Below are 14,491 nucleotides of genomic sequence, written 5' to 3'. Positions count from 1 at the left end.
GCAAAACATGTGTCAATACTTACACAGAAAAAAGAACACAGAAATGAACAATATTGGGAATATTATCATGTTGCCATTGATGCTGTAACACATTACCAAAAACTGGGTGGCTTAAAGCAACACAAATCGTTTCTCTTAATGTCGTGACATCTAAAATCAAAGTGTCGCCAGGGCGGTATTTTTTCTGGAGTCTTCAGAGGGAAAATCCATTTCCTTGCCTTTTCCAACTTCCTGCACTGCTCGGCACAGAGCCACATCACTCCAACCTGCTGCTTCCATCCCCATGTGTCCCACTACTAACTCTAATCCTCCTGCTTCCCTCCTTTAAGGACCCTTGTGATTACATCAGCCACACCTGGAAATCCAGGAAAATCCTCCCAAGAGCCTTAATTTAATCACATCTGTGAAGCCCCTTTTACCAATTAAGGTAATGTACACAGGTTGTAGGGATTACAAAGTGGACATGGGGGTGAAAAGGGGGCATTCTTAAGCCTACCACAGGGACCAAACCAGACACTTAAGGAATTAACAACATAATAGGAGGATATTACAGATTAGAAAACTTAAATAACATTGGGTAAATTTCTAGACACGTACAACTTACAAAACCGAGCCAAGAATAAGTAACCCTTTAAAGAAACGGTATCAGTAGTTAATCTTGCCATAATGAAAACATAAGGCCGGCAGGCACCTTGGTGGCTGAGTCATTTGGGCCTCCTAACTTCAGCTCAGGCCATGATTTCACCGTTCGTGGGTTCAAGCCCCATGTTGGGCTCTGTGCTGACAGCTCAGAGCTTGGAGCCTAAATGGGATTCTGTGTCTCCCTCTCTCTCTGCCCTCCCCTGCTCTCTCTCTCTTTAGAATAAACATTAAAAAAATTGTTAATAAAAAACAAAAAAAGAAAAAGAAAACATATGGCCAAGACTGCTTTACTTACCAAGCACTATAGGAACAGGTAATTCCAACACTACAGAAACTCTCCCAGAGAACAGAAAAATAACAAACACTTGACAACTAGTTTTGAGAGGGTAGCATAACCCTGACACCCAAACTAGATGAGAACAGGACAAGAACAAATTAGAAGATGTGCAGAGAGGAAATGACCACAGACAGACACAGGCTGCTGAAGGGACTCAGTGCCCAAAATGGGTCTATCCTAGGTCCTTGCTGCATCCCTGCCCTTCATACAATTCAGTTGTTCAGTCAGGACTGTTTTAGCCAGTAAAAGTCCCCTTTTTGTTAAAGCTAGTTCAAGCTGGCTATCACCTGGAATACAGTCCTGACTAGTTCACTCTGCCACCAACCAGCCTGCCACATCCAAACTCTTTAATGATATTTGCTAAGTATCATCAACTCAATTATCCATACTAATGCAAGGGCCTGAGGACAAATGGGTAGTGAAAGCCAGGTCAACCAGAAGTACTTTAAAATGCATGCTGTTGCTTTTCTAGCAAGCTCTCTAACTGCATTTTTTTCCCCTAAGCTATTATTAAGATGAATTCAAATTATTTGGGCACAGTGAACTGACGGAATAGACGAAAACAATGAACATCAGGGCAATAAAAACATGTGTAGGATTCATCATTTTCCAAGGATAATCCTCAAAGTAGTTCTCGCTCATCTCTCCTCATAGGACTGCTAATTCCTTAAGGGCAGGGACCATTTGTATTTGTTCAGGTAGATGACCTTATAAATAGTCAAGAAGCTTGCACAATCCAATGACCTCTGGGACTGTGTTTCTAAGAGTCTTGCCAAGGACATATTTTCCATCGGAATAGTTAAGATGCCAGTACAGAAACACGCAAAATGGTGAAAAAAGTCAAGTGGAGAAACTCTGTATTCCCATAAGTAATGCCCCACACTTCAAATTCTCTTAACTAATTAATTCGTTTAAGGTAAAAGAAAAAAAATCCTGAAATAAAAATGAAATTGAGAGAGAACATTTATCAAGATGTAATTGACAAGGAGAAAGATGAAAGTTCCAGAAGAGCCTTAACAATGTTCTCAATCAATAAAACACCTGGCAAACAAATTAACTCCATTGTACCTTCACAGCATCCACAGCAGGTGATGAAAAATTAGACAAGAAGGTCAACTAGAGACTGGAATACATGTCCTGAAACCACAAAACCTGAAACCTACTTCACTCAATAACTAGTACCACAACTTTCTGAGTAAGCACAATATTGGTAACATTTTCAGCCATCACCAAAATGATGAGCTATTACAGGGATTCTTAATAGGTGGGTGACAAGGGAGGTCAAATTTTACATAATCTAAATGCAGATCATTGCTTGGGGCTAAGTCAGGGCTCAACAATTTGATGGACTGTAGGGCTGCAGGAAGGAGAACACAATTATACTCAGAACTCGGGATAAGGGGCCAATAGGGAGGCACTGTTTCCTTATTCACACATTAAGTGTTCAAAGGAACAAGAATCTAGACTCTCCATGCTCAAAAAGATCCAGATTTCAGACAGGAAATAACTTTCGAAATGCCTCTGCTTCTCAACAAGCACAAACTACAAGATCACCCACAAGTATCCTTGTTAGGGTCCCAGCCAACATCACTTTACCCTCTTGCCTTGTTAGTCTGTACCCTGTAGGGGACAACTGGAAATAATGTTGAATGTTGTTTTGCTGTCTCAACAAGCATTATATATTCATCCCCAAGAGATCTGAAAATAAAGTCAAAGCTAACATTAAAAAAAAAGAAGAAAGAAAAAAAAGGTCTTCTAGCTAATGAGAGAGCAGTAAAGCACGATTATGGGTTTCCTCCCTCCCCCTGCCCAGATCAAGGGACTGCATTCCCTCGGGTTTTTATATTCTTGTATAATATTTAATTAAATACTCTGTTCCTACTGGTTTATGTACTAGAGAACACTAATTTTAGAAAACCGATTAGCTAGTTCTTTCTAACTGTATGTTATTGTAGCTAAGGTCAAATTTTTCACTGAAACTATGGCAACAAAACTCCAGTATTCTTTGTCGACAAAACTGAGGCAAAGTTCTCCAGAGATAGGCCTCCACTAGACGGCTAGACCTAGGCTGGATTATTCTATTTCTTACTTCTACCTGAAATGCTATGTTCCTGGGAATGGTTGGGGGGAGGGGGGAGGACCTCAGTCACAGAAATTTGCTAGCATAAGTCCAAGTGAGCTTATATAGAAGTGTCATCACTGATAACATTTTTAGACACATGTAATTTTAGCAGCACAAAACATCAAGACATTTCAGAAGCACCCAAATTGGAACTCAAATGTACCCGGAAAAATACCAGATGAAAAAAGGAACTTTTAAAATTTAAAAAAAGAGGAATAATTGCCCAATTTATTTTCTCAATTATTACAACTGCTCAAATTGGAGTTTTTCCTGCACTGATCTCCAGCTATTGCTTTGTAAAGGAAAAAAACACTGAGTCTTTGAAGGGACAAATTCTTCTCCCCACACCTATGGCCACTTTCTACTTATTTCCCCAAACCAGTGCCCATGGACACAAGCACAGTTTTTGCCTTCTATAGGAGTCATGCTGGCCTCTCGCCTTAGAGGTTCCTCTGCCTTGGCTGACAGGACCAAGGAAGCAGCCAGTGGTTCACCCCTTCTGCTCAGAATTAAACTGTCCTCAAAGACAGGGAGAATGTCACTCTGCAGGCTAACTGGCAAGAACCCCTCCAAACTTACAACACATGGGGGTGGGGGTAGAGGACTTTCAGGAAAACAGCAGATTGGCAATATCTTCCTCCTGTCTGTCAAGAGTGGCTGGAATGCCTGCTGCTTGGGTTAAGATAAACACAACTTCCTCTCCCAGCTAGCCTTGTAATTTTATACATAAGGCAGGATTACCATCTGGAGCAAATGCGCCATCAGTAACCGAAGCTCTGGTCAAGGCTTGTGCAAGTAGGAAAAAAAGGCCTCATGGCTTCCCTTCAAAAGGTCACAAGCTCTAGAGCTCCTTCTTGATTATGAGGCAAAGCCAATAAAAATCTAAGAAATTCAGAAAGGTCAAAGTGTGGTTGTAGATACCTTTGTATAATCCACATACTCAAATTTTAAAACAAACATATCATGGTTAAACAAGGCAAGGGCTAGGTGTGATCTTCATAAAAAATGTCCTGAGAGCTGCTAATTGCAGATTTAGTCATGACAGCTACTTGACTACCACTTCCAGAGTGCTTAGGTTGTGCTCAGCATGTTGCTAACTCTGCTATATGCACACACCACATCAGCCTAAAATAATTCAATCAGTTCCATACTATTATTAACCATAGTAACCAGCTGGAGAAGTAAGGTTTAGAGAGATTAAGTCATTGCCCATGGTCACTCAGCTAATTAAGAGGTAGAGTAGGAACTTGACCCCACCTCTGACTCCAGAGCCAGCCCTCCTAACCACTACCTTCCATGGCCTCCCCACCATACCTCACAGTCATTAAAATCAGATTCTGCAGGACTTTAACTCAGATTTTTGGTTTTTGTATTCATTCACCTTTTCCAATATTCAATAATTTCATCTTTCCACTACTTTGCAATGTTATCTGCTGGTTGGACTGAACACATTGGATCCCTGAGAGTTCCTCACTTGGAGAGTGTATCTGTCCTCTCCCCAGCTGTTTGCTGACCCAACGCCCCCAACCACAAGGCTTCCACAGGAAGCAAAACAGAAAAAACAGCTGGGTTCTTTGGTGGGAAAACAGACACTTATGGTCAAATGGGATCATCTACCTAACCTCTGTCCCCAAAATGAAATTCCCTCTTCAAAATCCCTGACAAATGGCTAGTCCCCTTTGAATGAGAGGAAACTCAATCATTTGAAGCAGGCCTCTTCCTTGAGCAATTGTTTGGCACTTATAATCAGAAGCAAGTTCCTTAAATCCGAAACTCTGACTCTGGTCACTTTTATCTGCTGGCCCTAATTCTCTATTATTGTTCTGAGCTCAGGACATCCGTCTTCCATATGACAGCCCTAAATTAAGGGAAGATTGACAACTGGTCCTTAGAGCCTTGCAAGAGAATGGCAGCCACTCAGAAATGGTACAATCTCAGGCCTCACCCCAGACCTACACAATCAGAATCTGCATTTTTAACAAGATCCCCTAGTGGATTCTATACACATTCAAGTTTCAGAAGCAATGCCTTAGAGGGCTCTTTTCATTTATTCTACAAATATCTAAGAGCCTACTATAGGCCAGGACCTGTGCAAAACCTTAGGGGAGACAGGCCTCATTCCTAACCTCAGTTAAGATAGAGCTGGGTAGGAGTGAAGTCATAAACCAGCAATAACAGCAAAGAGTTTTAGAGCATGTAATAGAGGCCAGCTGCTCCTTTAAGTACTTAACATGGACTGGCTCCTTTGATCCTCCCCAATACACTAGGAGACACATAGAATCATAGCCCCATTTTCAAGATGAGGAAACAGAGGTACTGAGAGGGTACGTAATGGGTCCAAGGGGACATGATCAGCAAAACGCAGAGGTGAAAGTCAAACCCAAGAAGTCTGGCTTCAGAGTCTTTGAAAAGGAGGAGCAGCTTAAGTGCACACAAGAGGCCAGTGAAGATACTTCAGAGGGAATGTATGAGGTCTGAAGGATGGGTGGGCATTAGGGGGACTGGGGAACCCAAGAGGAAGGACAGAGATGGGGAGATCATTTCAGCGAGAAGAAAAAGGGCATGCAAAGGCCCAGAGGGTAGAGCAAGCACAGTGACTGCCAGGAAGAAATAAATCAGTTTGGCGGGAGCACAGGACGTAGCGTGGGACTGCAGATGAGGCTGAGAGGTAAGCAGAGTGACTCATGCAGGGCCCTGTGAACCCTGGAAGTATGTCGTATATCCTAAGCACAACTAGGGAACAACCCAGGGCTCCACCCAGCCAATGACACCATCAGATTTGCACAGATTCCTCTGGCTGCAGGCAACACTGCATCAGAGTGGGGGGCCCCCACATTCAAAACAGGCAAAGAGGGAAATGCAGCAACAAGCAAGGAGGTCATTGTAGGAGCTTAGGTGAGAAATTCTTAAGCTGGTCTAAAATGTCTTAAGTTTCCTCCATTACTCATTGGGCAACATGAATGCAATCATTTTGTGACCCTTCCTCCTAGTTACTCCTCCTTGAGCTTTATTCCCACTGAGCAATATGCCTCTTAAATGTGGAACCCAGGACTTGGTAAGAGGCCCCAAATGTTTCCTGAGCAGCACAGATCTATTCACTGGAGTGGTTCAGTGGAGACTTTCTAGCCCTCCAGATGTGGGTTCAAATCCTGAGTCTAGCTTGATTACAGGTCCTTTCTGGGCTTGGGGTGCCCAACTGTAAAATGAGGATAAATACCACCTACCACACCACAGGGGTGTTTCAACAGTCAAGAAGAAAAGTAGGCCATGAGCCTACCAAGAGGCCAGGCACAAAAGAGGAAGATCTTTAACCACATCTTTTTCTTGATCATGAATTTAGTGAAGGCAAGGAATCTCAAAACCATAGGCATCAGAGAGAGAAAAGAGATCAAACACTGGGGGTCAAAGAGAAAGTACGCTCAGAAGGTAAGGCCAGTCCACTACTCCAGGAGAAGACAAGTCAACTATAAAAAAAAAATCTTTTCAGAAGACCAGACTCAGGTAATGTGGAGAGAGGTGATAAAACAGTATAAGGCACCCCTGTAAAAAAAAAAAAAAAAAAAAAAAAAAATCACTTGTTGACCTAAAATGTCACTAGCAGAAACACTGGTAGCAATGGGAAAAGTGAAAACCTTTTCAGGAAAAAACATGAATTCTTCCCCAACCAGCTTTGAAAAAAGGACCGACATTACACCAGGCACTGGGCCAGAAGTGCAGGGTAAGATGTGGTCCCTCCAGGTGCTCCAAAATCTAGCTATGGAGACAAAAATAGAAAACAGCTGTGATAAATATTATAGTCCAGGTTGTTAAGCAGGCAGGTAGCTAGTACCTCTAGTATGTAGACATTTGTTCCTGTCAGCTCATCTCAGAAGGACTTATTTTGGGGTAATAGAGGAGGAACCTGAGCAAGAAATCAGCAATTTAGTGAAGGAATATTTGAAGACTGGTCCCCTTCTAAATTTTTTTTTCCTTACATTTTATTTATTTTTGAGAGAGAGAGAGAGAGAGAGAGAGAGAGCGTGCACACGTGGGGGAGGGAGGGGCAGAGAGAGGGAGACACAGAATCTGAAGCAGGCTCCAGGTTCTGAGCTGTCAGCACAGAGCCCGATGCGGGGCCTGAACCCAGGAACTGTGAGATCATGACCTAAGCTGAAGTCGGACACTTAACTGACTGAGCCACCCAGGTGCCCCAAAGACTGGTTCCCTTCTAAAAACAGTTTACGGTAGGTATTAGGGGGGGTTTCTGATATCAGATTGTCTGGGTTCAAAGCCTGGGTATGCGAACTTCTACCTAGCTAATCCTGGACCAGACATTCAACACATTGTGCTTCAGCTCCCTCACCTGTAGAAGGTTAACTATAGCTGCCTTATGGGGTTATTACGAGGGTCAAACAGATTAATGCATATAAAGGTAATGATATAAATTAAATAGATTGAGCTAATTAATGTACATATGCACTATACAAGCTATTCACTCTTATTTACAGAAAAGACAATACCATTAAATATAGAAGGTAATGGGGAAAAAAAATGCTTCTTAAATCTATGGCCCAAACACAGCAGCCTAAAAGATAGTGTGTGTGGAAACCCAGACTGTGTCCCAATACCAATTTTGATACAGAATTTTTCTTTGACCCCAGGAGTTTTCCTAAATCTAATTTCCGTATCTGTCAAAAAAGAAAGAAAGAAAGAAAGAAAGAAAGAAAGAAAGAAAGAAAGAAAGAAAGAAAGAAAGAAAGAAAGATGAGTTATCTTAAGCTCAAGTGATTCACCACATATCTTCATCAATGCTCTGAAGACAGGATAATAAAAGCCTTTCCCTTAAGAAAAAGTCTTTCATCAACCACTATGTTGTACTTTCAGGAAAACCATGTAACAGTGTGACAATATGACCCCATTACACTTGCCTGCTGTCCCAATCAATTTTGCCCTCAATGGAGGAAGCCACAACAGCAATATTGAGATTGAATTACATGACAAGGTCAACATTCCCATTGCAATGCAAGTGTTTTCTGCATTGGAGCTGAAAGCTGTTCTCCATTAGTAAATCAATTATTACGTGTAAACGAATATAAAAACACGGGTCCGAGGTCTAATTTCCATGCGTCACTCAGATAGTCACATAGGAAGCAATCCAGGGCATCAGAGTAAGCACAAGCTCTCTTGTGCCCATGTGCAGGATGCCCCAGAGCCTTCAGACAAGCAGCTCAAAGCTTTGAGCAAGTAGGCAGAAATCCAGTGAGGGACACATGCAGCAGTGTGTGGGACTCCAGCATAATCAAGCAGCAGGCATCATCCCAGTGAATGTGTGACACACTGTGAGCATTCTATGTTGCCTGGGGAATGGATTTAAATTACAGTGTTGTTCCCTTTGAATGGAGTCTGTTGGTGCAAGATTGAGATAAGCTGGTAAATCTGAAATGAAGATTATAAAAAACCTACTAATCTTTTTATTAAATTTGAATTGATTTTGTGAACACAAAAGCGACTTTCCTACAAAGCAGCTCCACAAAGGCGCATGCACACCCAAAACCTTCAATATGCCTCAAAGCATATATACTTGACAAGCACCTCAAGTAGAAGGGTTTTTCTGCCTTATTTTACAAGACAGGCAGAAACTAAGTCCTTTACCCCCACTGTGAGAGGCCCATCATGGATTAGAATCAAAAGAACAAACAAATTTTAAGTTAGGCCTTCCCCTTTGCATGTGGGTATTTAAAACTAAGATATGGGTTCATTCCTTCAATGCTTTGCCAAAAGAAAAAAAAAAATGTTGCCTAGCAACAATTAAGGCAACGTGCAGCAAAGGAGGGTGGTTTGAAAGAAAGCTAAGCCAGTGAGTTTGTTATGGTCACCCTAGTCCAGAGACCTTTGTGACCCAAGACCGGGCTGTGTCCCCATCTGGCCTCAGAGTAAGGCCTGGCTGTTTCCATCCTTTTGTCGTATCTGATCAAAGGATATCTGCAATCCCAAAGAAATAAAAACCTACTTCTGGACAGCACCAGACTCCTGAACATCAATGCTCTCTTGTGAAATGTTAACTGGCTTGTTTCTGGCACCAATCACAAAGTTCTGAGCTGAAAGAGATCTTGGAAGTCACTTTGCCTACATTCCACTTAACAGATAGAAAAACTGAGGCCTGCAGAGAGGGAATGACTGCCTCAAATTACCATAGCAGTTGGCAGCAGATACTGGTCTGGAAACTGGCTCTCAGATAAGATGATGCTCTTTACTTCAGTCTTAGTTTTCCCACAAGGGCTAAGAACCACTGCCTACCTCCACCTAAACACAGGTAAACAATGATCAGGTAAGCGGGTCACTGCTACTTAAATACTTATCACCCGACCATGAAAAATGCCATTCTTATTTCAAGCCCCTTTCAAAACCACTGGGGGGTGACGTGTGATATGAAACCACTTTCTCTCCATCAAGACATCCTAAGTCCACAACTCCCCTAACAGGTGGGCTGGCACAGTGCAAGCACACTGGGACTGTGGAAAACAACAGTAAATGTGACAAGGCCACAAGCCTGACCTTCAAATTCATGGCCAAGCTTTAGGTCCAAGACTGGCTTGTCATAGCCAAGCAACATAGACTTCTTCCCAGTATGATCTGGAGACTGTGATTCCAGGCTTTCACTGCTAAGCAGGACACTTGCTGAGCAATCTAGAGCTGTCAGTCAACTTGGAGATGCCCAGGAATCAGGTTATACCTGCTCAGACCAGACCTTCGCTCTCAATACAGACAGGACTCACATCAAGCTGTAGGTAACATGTTGCATATCCCACATATGCATATATACAATATACCCGAAGATAACTTGTCCTGGATGTAGTTAAAAACACATTAAGTCAAGGGGCGCCTGGGTGATTCAGTTGGTTAAGTGTCCAACTTCGACTCAGGTCATGATCTCACAGTTTGTCAGTTCAAGCCCCTCATCGGGCTCTGTGCTGACAGCTCAGAGGCTGGAGCCTGCTTCAGATTCTGTGTCTCCCTCTCTCTCTGCCCCTCCCCTGCTTGCACTTTGTCTGTCTCTCTCTCTCTCGAAAATAAACGTTAAAAAAAAAAAAAAAAAAAGATTGGCCTCTTGAACTGAATGGAGAAGATCAAGTTTTGAGGGTAAGAACTTTACCATTGCCCCATTCTGAAAAAGCAGATTACACAATAAATAGCGTGTTCAATACTAACACCTATCTTATTTCCGGAAAACCCCAGACCTTGTTGCTCCTCCAACACCCCTGGAGGTTACATTTAAAACAGTAAAGATTGTAGGATCAAAATAAGAATGGTAGTTAACTTCCTTTTTTTCTTTAGAGAAGATGCTGTTATATTTAGTAGGGGGAAGGGGTGGGTGGGGGTGGAAGAGGAAAACATCATCTCAAGAAAGGAATTCTCTAACCACAAAGTTTCTATTGCCGGTTTCAATCTAATGTTTGTCTTCCTTCTTTCAAGATCACAGGCAAAGCCAACACAAACCAGCAAGAAAAGAGATTCTGTCTTACTTGCCATGGACACTTCCACTTTAAAATGGTACTATATTAACTAAAGGGCTAAAGTAACTGAATTATTCTACTTTTCAGCTCTTCTCATCACCTAGAGGACAAGGGATATTGTCCAAAATTCTTTTGGATAATCAAAGAAGCTTGTAAAATTTTCATGAAACAGATGTGCACCCAATCCTTTCTTCCTACTGATGAAGTTCCGGGCAGGAGATATATTCAAGGGAATCACCACAAAAGCAATTTACTTGGTAATGTACTTTTACCTATCAGGAAGAAGCAAGTGTATCAAGATTTTAATTCTTTTGCATCTACTACGAAAAATAACAGCTATCAGTCACTGAGCAGGTCTTAGGTATCAACCAAGTACTCTGACTGGTTCTTTACCCTTATTATCATCGATCCTATTACCTTTAAAGGGAAGGAATTCTCTTCCCCCATATTATAGGTGAGGAAACAAGCTTAGAAAAATTAAGTAATCTATCAAGGTCACTTAGCTTGCATACAGGAACCCTGGGACTCAAACCTAAGCCATTGGGTCCCTGTGCAAACCCCTACTCACAAAAGCATTTAAACACAAAAAGACAAACAATAATTATTTTCATATCGTTAAAGGATTCATATATAGGATGCCCTTCTGCCAACATTTATGAGCACTAACCTCTGTAAGAAGTACCAGGAATGAAAAGATAGGAGTAAATAAAGCTTACTCTGTCCTTAACTCAAGGGCAGGCTCCGTCACTGCTAAATTTGAAACACACACTTAATCTTCACAGTAACCGTATGAGGTACCGACTCATATAATCTCCCATTTTACAGATGAGAAAACCAAGCTTCACAGAAAACCAAGCTTAAACATTTTGTCCAGGGTCACACAGCTAAGAATTAGAACGTGGATGTGAACCCAGAAAGCCTGATCCTAGGGCCTATAATATTAATCACTAGAGTAGCAGACTTTAAGAGGAGCCCACAAAATTAAAAACCCCAAGTCAGAAGCCACAGGGAGCATTACATAAATAGGCCTTTGGTTTCCATTTACTTAAGAACAGGTTATGATGGTTCTCAATATAGGAAATAACTTGGCAAGGAAACAATGGAAGCAACAACAAATCCGAATGACTAAATGTAGCTCTGCTGATTGCTCAGATAAAGACTCCATCATCCCATCCGGCTGCTTGCCAGCATCTCACTTTTCCATATGTGTTTGTTAAACTCCACGGTGTAATGGCACGGCAAGGAAATGGACTAGAAATGCCTCCAAATTGCCCAAATGCCCTATGCACAATTTCTAAACATCAAAATGGCTTCAACTTCAAAAAGCACTTGTATTTGGAAAGGCAATAATCCCTTCCAAAAGAGAAATCTGTTTCTTCATTTTAGGGGAAAAAAAAAAAATCTTTTTTCAAAGAATGCTGCACCAGAATTGAAGGGCTGCTTTGGAAAGTGTTTAAATCCTCGCCCAGACTCCAAGGTGGAGGAGATCTTCCTGGCACTCTGCCTGGGCCCCTCACCTGCGTGCAGGGGCCCTCCAGTGCAGCAAGAGGAATTCAGGCAGTCCTGACCCACATTTGAAAAGCCTGCAGCAAAGCTTGTTTTGAACCGGATTTTCCCACAAGTGCAAAGCACCTCACAACCTAGAAACCTTTATTTTTAATTTATGAGGAAAAGTAGTCAACTTATCAAGTTGCTGTCATGTGACTACCTGTAGAACCAGGCCAGGCCATAAACAAAGTTCGGTTCTTTCCAAGTGGCCTCTATCAGATTGTCATTTTTATCTCCAAACAGCCCCTTCAAATTGGCCACCAGATACATATCTAAGCACAAGCACTTTTACCCTAGTGCCAGGAAAACAAATATGTCTTCTGACTTCCTGTGGGTATGGTCCTATTTAACATTCTAAACCTATATTCAAATAGCCACTGGTTAAATTTGTGCAAGGCATTAACATCTTTCTCAAGGTTCCTTTCCCAGCTATCACGGCCTGCGTGCAGAGTGGGATAGAGCTCACACTAGCAATGAGCTCCCTGCATTTGGCTCCAACTGCAAAGCCACACTTCAACCAGCTCACCCTTAAGTAATAAAGCCAGTGGTTTATAGCCTAGGCTACATTAGCAGTGGTTCTTGACCCTGGCTACACAGGAGAATCACCCGGGAAGCTTTTAAAAAAAAAAAAAATAATAATAATAATAATAATAATAATAATGCCAAATTAAATGAGAATCCCTGAGTGTGGGACTCAGACATTATTACTTTTCAAAGTCCCACAACTGACTGTGCAGCCAAAGTTGAGAACTACAGCTCCTACTCCATCCATCCCCAGGTATGTGACCCCAGACAAGATACTTAACGTCAACCATAGAGGGCTTCAGTCCTCTCACAGGGCAGACAGACCAATCCAGGAGCTAAACATTTAGCAAAGCCCTTAGCACAGCACCTGGCACTGAGTCCACTGAGCTTGACCCTGTTAAAAGACAAACTGAGGCATATTTTATTATTCAGTGTAGAGAATTATTCCTATAAGTAACTGGCTTATGACTATTAGATCAAATCTTTCATTTCTGCTACATTCAGGATTCTGTTCTGAAAAAGTCATGGATGAAGGGTTGAAAATAAAAGGCCACTGAGGCCAGAGCTGCCTCAGGATCCTGTCACAGGGGCATATGCCAACAATTTTTTTTCAATAGTCTTCCCTCCTGCCCCCCAACCTCCCAGGTGAAAACATTCTCCTGATAGTCTCATGCCAACTGGAGGCAGCTCAACACTAAACATCTCTAAATCCTTCTCTCCATCTGAACGTCTGCCTTCTATTTTATTCTAAGTCCTTTAGCTTTTATCCAAACAGTTGCTATATCACTACAGTTTCTACATCTACCAATAATAAGAACTCATAACTCAAATGATGTAACCTGAAAATGGCAAGGTCTGAGCCCTTTGGGATCAAGGCCAAGAGTCAAATAGGGACCCAATGGGTTCTCAACCCAAGGTCAGTATTTTTTTTAATGTTTATTTATTTTTGAGAGAGACAGACAGACAGACCAACAGAGCACAAGCAGGGGAGGAGCAGAGAGAGAGAGGGACACACCGAATCCAAGCAGGCTCCAAGCTGAGCTGTCAGCAGAGTCTGATGTGGGGCTAGAACTCAAAAGCCTTCGGATCATGACCTGTACTGAAGTTAGACACTCAAGCGACTGACCCATCCAGGAGCCCCAACCCCAGTTCATCATTAAAAAAAAAAAAAAAAACACTTGTGGGGGCACCTGGGTGGTTCATTCGGTTAAGCACCTCACTCTTGATCTCAGCTCATCATCTCACAGTTCATGAGTTAGAGCCCTGCATCAGACTCTGCACTGACAGCGTGGAGCCTACTTGGTAGTCAGTCTCTCTGTCTCTGTCTCTTCCCCTCCCCCGCTCGTGCTCACTCTTGCTCTCTCTCTCTCTCTCTCTCTTTCTCACACACACACACACACACACACACACGCTGTCATGCGTGCACGCACGCGCTCTCTCTCTCTCAAAATAAATGTAAAGAAATCACTTGGAAAGCTTAAAAAAATGCCCGTGCCCAGGCCACAACCTTCCAAGATTCATTTGATTGGTCTGGAGCAGGGCCCTAAGTATCCGTTTAATTGTACATCTCTCCCAGATATTTCTATGCAGCTAGAGTTGAGAACTACAAACCACAAAAACAAGAAAGAAAAACAAAATGTTTATCATCTTAACATACCAATTATATTTTAAACACCTTCTGGAATAAAAGTAAACTACCTTGGGAGGAAAATAACAAATGTAAGAGGCTTAAAAAGCCAGGGGGTACCTGGGAGGCTCAATTAGTTAAGTGTCTAATTTAGGCTCAGGTCATGATCTCGTGGTTTATGACTTCAAGTCCCACAT

General features: G+C 42.2%; 1 protein-coding gene across 1 annotated transcript in view; it reads right to left on the bottom strand.

Moving 5' to 3' along the window:
* The window catches only part of ITPR1 (inositol 1,4,5-trisphosphate receptor type 1), a 328,245-nt gene that overhangs the window by 285,507 nt on the left and 28,247 nt on the right, over window positions 1-14,491 (bottom strand). The gene's annotated exons all lie outside the window — the stretch shown is intronic.

This window comes from Lynx rufus, unplaced genomic scaffold (genome assembly GCF_022079265.1).
Source record: "Lynx rufus isolate CCGP_SWC_20201006 ecotype Redwood Valley unplaced genomic scaffold, mLynRuf1.p SCAF_4, whole genome shotgun sequence".
Lineage (NCBI taxonomy): Eukaryota > Metazoa > Chordata > Mammalia > Carnivora > Felidae > Lynx > Lynx rufus.
The sequence above is the reverse complement of the archived record's forward strand: the minus strand, read 5'-3'. Positions and strand labels throughout refer to the sequence as shown.